Here is a 9,319-nt window from a genome sequence, read left to right on the forward strand (position 1 = left end):
AAAAAAAATGGCTCTTGTTTATTGGTTGTACTATATGCTAGATGTTTTATAACTGTCATACCATTTAATCCTTACAAAAACCTTGTAAGGTAATAATATCTGAACCTGAGGTTTAGAAGGGTTTGGTCTTGCTCAAAGTTACACAGCAAAAAATGTCATAGCCAAGAGATAAACCCAGTTCTGACTGTCTGCAAAGCCTTGTTCTTTCCACTATACTATTCAGTCTCCCTGAGAGCAAGGCAGTTATTTAGTACAAGGAAAATGACAAGAAAGTGTAAATTTCATAGGGTTATGAATGTCAGAATAATGCAAACTGTGATACGTAGTCATCCATCGTCAGGATGAAGAGGTAGAGACATGCAGAGTAACTGATGTATTGTGTGAGTAAAAGAACTCAGAGGTCAGGAATGGAGGGTCAGTGAGTGTGAGGAGAATGGAATAGGAACCACTGAGGGGGGATGAGGCTAGCTAGAGCCTTTTTTAAATCTTGTCCTATATAGGACCTGGAACTGTGAGTGGCAGTGAGTGGCCCTACTCACTAGCAGGTAAAATTTCTTAAAGAGAGGCAGTCCTGCCCTCTCCCCACTTCTCCCTAGCAGTAAAAAAAAAGAAAGAAAAACAACAAAAACAAAAAAACAAAGACCATGGAGAGCTACTTAAAGCTAATTGAAATACCAACAGTTTTGGAAGAGGGGTTTTGGTTGGAGCAAACTCAAAGTTACCTGCTCTTGGAATGAGAATAAAGAAGAAAATGAAGAACTTGGCTTTCAAGGATTTAGAAAGTTACACATAAGAACAAATTCCCAGCTGAGTGGGGATTTGTTTTCTTGACTTATCTGAGATCAGAGCTAACTGTCCCAGTGACTCTAAAGGGCCCTAAATGTTTCTTTCCACTTGGGTGGAGCAGTTTTGGCCTATTTGGAAGTGGCTGCATCTCTGTAAATCATTTGTCTTGTTTGTTGTTGCTCACCTACCTCCCTAAGAGCGCTTCAAAATGAATACAAAGTCTTATTCTTCTTCATATTTTCATCACTTAGCAGAGTTCCTGACTTGTGTTAGTTGAAGGAATGAATGATAATTAATGAATAAACAAATGCAAATAAATAAATAAGTAGATAAATAAAAATGAATTAATTTCCCTAGGACGTATCTCATTATCTGTCCTATATCAAAAGACATAAACAAAATACGTGTGTCTTAAACTTATGTGTTATAATGGTAAATGTTAGACAGACTCTTGAAAATATTCCTGGCAAGAAAGGTTTGTGGACTGATAGTTTCTAAGACTTGATCTGCACAACTTTTCCTGTTTGGTGGTTTGGCTATTAAGATCTTGAGACTCACAGGCAGGTGAGCTGATAGAACTAACGTGATGAAGTTTTCTCATCCAGTATGGAAGTACAAATGAAATCCATCCTCAGGAAAATGATGGGTACTGAAACAACAAAAGGAAAAATTCTACTTGTAGTGGCCTTTAAAACTACAAGCACTATTTCTTCCCTTTACTTTTTCTGCCAACTTCTCACAGAACAGTATGCACACATTATCAAATAGTACAATACTGTGTATTAGTTTTCCAGGGCAGAGTATCAAAGTCCCTCATGAGGAAAGAAAAGGTTTTTGTAGAATGACACTGGATATGCTAAATGTTCCCGTATTCTTTGCCTCCCAAAACTGGAGCTCTTTTTTTGATCCTATTTTACATTTGAATATTTTGAATATAAGACATTTAGGGCAGAAGAACAGTGTTCTCATTTTGCTAACATTTGGACATATTTTAGCAAAAAGAAGGGAAACAAGAAAGCCTTAATGAAAAAAAATCTTCCAGAATACTCAGTAAGGGATTTCTTATTTTTAATTCTTTTAAATATGTAAAATTGGATATATCAGTAAGTGATCTTGCCTTTATCCTGCTCATCATTTGCATTATTTTACATCAATGGGTAGCTCTGACAATCACTTATCTTACTCTATTTAACGTTATTCAAGTGGTTTACAGTTGAATCATCTCCATTTTTCCTTTGGGGACTTAGAAGAAAAAAATGACAACAACAACAACAACAACAACAACAAAAANTATATATATATATATATATATATATATATATATATATATATATATATATATATATATATCTTTGCTCAAGCTTTTCTCTGCCTCCAGAGCTCTTGCCTAGATAATCTTTGCCTCACTCATCTTCAAGTTTTTATTTAAATATTGTCTTAATATATATACACATTTTGCCTCCAATGCAACTGAGAAAATTGGAGCAGTCATGGGAGAAATTTCCCAGAATCCCACCCCAGCACCTACTATCCTACCAATACTATCTGCATCCATGCAGTTGACATATTCTGCCTTCCTTCTGCATCTGTAGATCAGCATTCTATGCCCCTGTATAAGCCAGTTACTCTATTTGTATCTTTGCTCTCACCCCGCATTACCTACTGAATGGTAGCACTCCAGTAATTCTTCTCTCTCACTTGCACCATTAATTTATCACTCTTTACTAGATCACTCTTATCAGCAATCAATCCTGCTATTAATTCTCCTATCCTAAAAGATAAACTTCTTTGACCTCACTTTCCTCACTAGCTACCAGCTCATTTCTTTCATTCCTTAAGCAATGCTCATCAAAAGAGTTTTCTGTAGTCACTGTTCCCTATTTCTTTTCTCCCATTTTGTCTAAAACCAAATCCAATCTAGATTTGCCTCCATGACTCTCCTCAAACTCCTATTGTTAAGGTCACTAAAGATGTAACATAGGTCAGTCTTTGGTCCTCTTTTCTTGGTGACTCATTCTCTTGGCGATTCATCAGCCCCAATGGCTTTAAAGGTCATCAATATGCTGATGACTATTAATTTTATATCTCTAGCCCAAATATCTGCCCCAAACTCTGAATTTCTAAACCCCACTTCACCTATTTGCTTGAACTCCAGTTGCATGACCAATAGGCATCTCAAAATAATACTCCAGAAGCAAACCCCTGATCTTCTTTCCACATTCTGCTCCCCACACAGTTGTTTCCACCTCAGGTGTTGCAAGTGTATCTTGCTAGCTGCTCAGGCTTAAATCTTGGACTCTTGATTCCTTTCTTTCTCTCATATCCCATATCCAACCCATTAGGAAATGATGCCGAAGGTACTTCAAAACACATCCAGAATCTCACTGCTCCTCACTGCCTTCACTTCTACCACATGTTCTAGAGCCACTGTCCTCTGTCATCTGGACTATCACCATAGCCTTCTAACAAGTCTCTCTGCTCTCTAACCTTGCCCCACTACAGTCCATTTACAACATATCACCCATTGTCATCTCTTAGAATTTAAGCCAGATTATGTCACTCTTCTACTCAAAACTCTGCAGTGCCTCATTGTTTTACTTAGATAAAAGCCAAAGTCCTTGCCATGCCCCCAAAGCTTGTCATGATCTGCAAACTCTAGACATTTCCTTGCACTCTTCCCTTTCTCTCTCCCTGGCCTCCAGCCCCTTTGGCCCCACTCCTCTTCCTCAAAAGCTCTAGGCAATTCCTGCCTTAGGACCTTTGTTCAAGCTTTTCTCTGCCTCCAGAGCTCCTGCCTAGATGATCTTTGCCTCACTCATCTTCAAGTCTTTATTTAAATATTGCCTTAAATATTGTCTTTTCAATAAGCCTTCCCTGACCACAAATGTTTATAGTGCTACTTGCACTCATTCTCAGCATCCCTTTCATTCCTTTCTGCTCCTTGATATGTTTCCTTTTAATTTTATTATTTATATTTGTATTGCTTTTCTTCTTCTGCCATCACTAGAACAAAATCCACATATGGCAGGCTTATTGTTCATTTTGTTCCCTAATATATTTCAAGTGCCCAGGACTGTACCTAAGCATAGTACATGCACAGTAAATCTTTCTTTCTTTCTTTCTTTCTTTCTTTCTTTCTTTCTTTCTTTCTTTCTTTCTTTCTTTCTTTCTTTCTCTTTCTCTCTCTCTCTCTCTTTCTCTATTTCTTTCTTTCTTTCTTTTCTTTCTTCTTTCTTAAATTTACAAACAACCCAATTAAAAATTAGGCAATGGATATGTATGATATTGGGGGAGGGGCGGTTGACTGGGGAAGGGAGCTGGTCACTTTGTGCAGGGTGAAAAATATAACTATTGCATTGTTTTGTACACCTGAAACTAATAATAAAATAAGATTTTTAAAAAGTAGGCAATGAACAGACACCTAACCAACAAAGATATACAGATAGCAAATAAGCATGTGAAAATATGCCCAAATAATTTGTCACTAGGGAAATACAAATTAAAAGAACAACAAAATACTACTATATTCCTATTTGAATAGCAAAAACCCCAAAGCTGAAAATACCAATTGCTGGCAAAGCTATGAAGCAATGGGAATTCTCGCTTATTGCTGATGAGGATGCAAAATGGTTTATCAAATTTGGAAGCAGTTTGATAGTCTCTTACAAAGCTAAACATGGTCTGAAGCAGCAGCTATGTTCCTAGATATTTACCCAACTGATTTCAAAGACTTATGTCTAGGTAAAAACTTGCACACAAATGTTGACAGCAGTTTTATCTATAACCACTAAAAACTGGAAACATACATGTGATGTGATGAGAATGGCAGTTTACCTCTGTGGTTTTCCTATTAAAATCTCATAACCCCAGTCTAATCTTGGGAAAAACATCAGGAAAAACCCAACTGAGGGACATTCTATAAAATGCCTTACCAGGGCTCCTCAAAACTTTCAAGGGCATGAAAAACAAGGAAAGTTCGAGAAACTGTCATAGCGAAAAGTAGCCTGAGATATGATGACTGTAATAGGACATACTGCGTGAGACCCTGGAACAGAAAAAAAAAAAGCAAAAACTAAGCAAATTTGAATAAACAATGGATTTAGTTAACAATAATGTATCAATATCGGTCCATTAATGTGAGAAATGCACCATACTAATGTATGATGCTAATAATAAGGGATCTAAGTATGGAGTATATGAAAATGCCTTATACTATCTTTTTAATTTTTCAGTAAATTTAAAACTAAACTTAAAAGTGTACTTTTTAAAAGCTCTGATGCAATTTCAAATTTACAGATATTTGCTAGTACAAAGAACTCTTTTATTTCCTAAACCATTTGAGATGATGCCCCAGATGCCCCATCATCCCCAGAAACTTGAGTATGTAAGTTCTACAAACAAGAACGTTCTTTTACATACCCACAATACAACCATCAGGATTGGAAATTAGCATTGCTATATCACCAGCATCTAGTCCACAGACTCCATTCAAGTTTCATCAATTTCTCTAATAATTATTCTAATCACAAAGAGGCTGGTCCAGAATCACACATGACATTTAGTTGTCAAGTCTCTTTAATCTCTTTTAGTTTGCAATATTTTCTCAATATTTTACTGATTTTCATGACCTTGATTTTTTTGAAGATTAGAGACAAATTTGTAGAATGTCCCTCAACTTGAATTTGTATAATATTTCCTTGTGGCTAAAGTCAAGTTATGTATCTTTGGCAAAAATATCACAGAAGTGAGGGTGTTTTTATTGCATGATGACAGATGAGGATTTGTCCTTATTATAATGATGATGTTCATTTTGATCATTTAACTTAGGTGGTGTTTGCCAGTCTCCTCTGCTGTAAAGTTATTCTTTGTCTTTTTGTGGTAATAATTATTTGAGGAGATATATTTTGGGGCAATGCAGATATCCTTGTTCCTATCAATCTTTTAATTTGTTCATTTATTTCTTTACATCAGTTTAGTTTCTTGGTTTCCTATTGTATTCAATGAATTATATAATCCACTCCTGTCATCTAAGCTGGCTTTTGTGTCTTTTTTTCTTTTCTGTCATCCTTTTGACATCTCATCATTATTTTTACTTCCTGACACAAAAGATGTCAGACTCATCTAGCCTTTCCCTGCCCTCACCCTCGAGTCAGCAGGTTTTCCACAAAGTCATATTTCTCTCAGTGGAAAAATAGTATTTGGAAACTAAAATTTGGTGCTAAGAATGCTCAGTGCCCTTGCCCCCACACCCTCTTAGTAAACAGACATCAAAAATATATATGTACACCGAAGACCATGAATTCTTACGAGCTCTCCAGTTCTAATCCAAAATTCACAGGGTTTCATCTAGTTTTTTCCCTTTCCATATGTGTAACTCTTTTGTCAACAGTGACAACTCTAACACCTATTGTCCTTAACTACCCTGGCGGTAATCCAGAGTGTGGCTCGGGGTTAATTTTCACTGCCAGAATTATTTTTTATAATTATTTATTATATTATAATTTATGATTTTGTGTTTCAAACTTTATCATACCTGGGATGCCTACTAGACTCTTGTTTGGACAGATTTAAGTGAGTAATTCCTAAGAATTACAGGCCTACAATATAAAACAACAAATTTCCATGCAAAACAATGTACCGCTTTGGGTACAAAATTACTGACATAATCAGACCGCCAGGGAGGTTAAACTGTTTGCTAATTTGTTCAATCCCCCTCATATGAGATATCTCCCATCACCACTGCCTCCCTATCCTGGCATAGAGGCCCATTTACCCCACTAGGTTTGGGTACTCCAAACCAGTCTGGTAGTTGCCATTCTTATCCCAACCAGGCTCTGACACACCACCCCAGGCTGCATCTCCTGACATTCATGCTACCCTTACCCTTCGGGACTCCCACACGTATGAAGGTCTCTCCCCTGTAGGGACGCCTTCCTTACCTGTTCAGAGTCTAGCACCCTATGAAGAATGCCCTTCTTAGCTGACGCTCTCCTCACCCCACATGGACTTCCACATCCTCCACTGCAGTCACCTCCCTGTCCATTCCCAGTGTGGTCACCCTCCTCAATGGTCAGTGTCTGGGTCCCTGCACTCTCAACCCTGGTGAGGATGCCAATATGGCTTACCCCATAAAAGTGGCTTTAAGACTGAATTGTTCTGAAAGGGAAAAGAAAAGGAAGAGAAAGGAATAAGTATTTCTTGAATGAATTAATTTAAAACTGTCTTAAGCTTCTTCTGAACTACTGCTCCCTTCAGGGTGCTTAAGAGTGTTATACAGGGATTGTTATGGTGTCCAGGGGTAGAGGACACACACTTTATCTGAAATCAAGCTGAAAGTCAAAAGAGGTTTTAAAACACTTTCCCATAGTTCCAGTTCTCAGTAAACTGGTGGTTAACCTATGTGTTTGAGCCTAAAATCTCTCCAACTGCTGAGTTCTTTATTCCAGGGTCAGACTCCCCAGGCTCTAAGACGTGATTAAACACTAAAGCCCTGGGTTCCTCTATTGGGATGCAGAAGGTTTAAAGATATTGTACAGGAAGCGTCAGTGGTGTTGCTGGGGATACAGCTCATACTGTAAGCAGGAAGTGCCTTTTCTGCCAAAAAGATTTCTAAATTTCTCTTTCATTGCTACAGCACACATGACACAAATGAGGTAAAAGGGAGAGGATGTATGTATAATGGCCATTAAGGGCCTGAGTCACTACATAGCCATTTTGGTTAGCAATTGAAATATGCAACAAGCAGTGTGCAGGACACAAAGTAGGTCAACAAAGCCTCCAAGGAGACTACCAATGAGTATCTAAAGGCTGACTTTGAGCAACGAGTAATCAAAGTTTAAAAACTTAATAAAAATTAGTAGCAAGGATAATAAAGTAAAATGTAGTGAACCCTGCTCAGATCAAGTAAACCAGACCATACCGGAACTAATGCTTTAGCCACACTAGGTGAGAGTTATCACCCATTTATTACTCAGTATGCTGGATTATCTCTCAGGAACTCAGCACTATTCTCTTTCCAAGTTTTCCCCTCTAGTATAGTAGCCAACAGCCAGGAAACAACATTCTAAAACCCCTACCAGCAAATTATAGATTAGATTTCCTCAATGAGAGGCAATGTAGGGTTTTAAATTTTTTTTGAAGTATGGTAAGGCCAACAGATCAGGAGATGACCGCCATTAAAGATAGTCTGTTATACTCATAGACCCCAAGGGAAGGGGGCATGCAGTGCCACAATGGGCCACATGGGAAGGCACTGGGCCAATCAGGAGGCAGAGGATGTGGGGGGAAATGTGAGTAAAAGCTTTTTTTGTGGTTTCCATGGGGAGGAACAGGCGAGGCATGACAAGCAGGTTTAGGATTGCCTAGTTTGAGTAATTTTAGTGGACTCTGGGACATAGGGGCTGTCCCTAGTTTTCTGGTACCTGGTCCTGGGGCAATTAGTCAGGGAGATAGTGGCCCAGGGTGTTAGAGCCCCTGATAAGAAAGGTGATTGAGGGTGTGGGCTCTGGATGGATTGCTTTACATTTGAAAGGGGTGGTCACTGGCTTTATTTGTTATCTAGTAATTAGCTAAGCCTGGAAGGGGCAATCTCTTCTTAGCAAGGCCCAAGATGTGAAAGCATCAATAAATATACTAACTTATATGAGACTTGGAAGGCTGAACAGGAACAGAAGTCACATATTGTTCTTCCAGTAGCAGTAGGCAGATGCATAGGCTTTGGCAGAAGTGAGACTTTGTGGTAGCCCCAGAGATATTTCCTGCCAAATACCCATCTTGGTGTTATGATCATTGCCTGCAGATTCTTGGAGTTCCTACAATTTCTTAACTCCCTGAAAGCTGACAGCACCCCTGAGATCTAGCAGTGGCCTCCTTTGATGGTTTCATAAGTACTCAACTGGTTTCATAAATACTCAATGGTTTCATAAATACTCAATTCCCTGCACTAAATGGTTTCATAAATACTCAATTCCCTGCACTAAGATCTTCCTGCTTGAAATACCTAGAGTGATTTCTACTTTTCTGACTAAACCCACTCAGGAAGATGTGGAGATTACTGTGTACCTTTTATAGTTCATTGTTGATAAGAATGGCAATTGGACTTTTCCCATCAAGATTCTAGAGTCAGCAAAATTATGTGTATAATTCCTTTTTTAAAATTCTGTCTTAACAGAGTTTATTCCTCTCTGGTGAGCTGCATGCTACAGTCTTTTTTATCCCCTGTATTCCCAAAGCACTGTGTCTTTCTTTCTACTATGGTATGATTACTTAGTACCATTATAATTTGTTTATACACTTTTTTTTTTGCGAGGTCTGTGAACTCAGTTAAGACAGGGACCTTATATACCTCACATTATAGCCTCAGAATTTTGCATGGTTCTTGACACACTACAAATGGATGGATATACTTCACAGTAAGTGGGTATGTCCAGTCCAGGTTATAAGCAAGGTGTGCATACAAATAACCATAAAAAATGGCTCCTGGGGCTGGCCGAGTGGCGCGATGATTAAGAACTGGCTTGGGACGCCAGAGGGC

Source organism: Hipposideros armiger, unplaced genomic scaffold, assembly GCF_001890085.2.
Source record: "Hipposideros armiger isolate ML-2016 unplaced genomic scaffold, ASM189008v1 scaffold_896, whole genome shotgun sequence".
Taxonomy (NCBI): domain Eukaryota; kingdom Metazoa; phylum Chordata; class Mammalia; order Chiroptera; family Hipposideridae; genus Hipposideros; species Hipposideros armiger.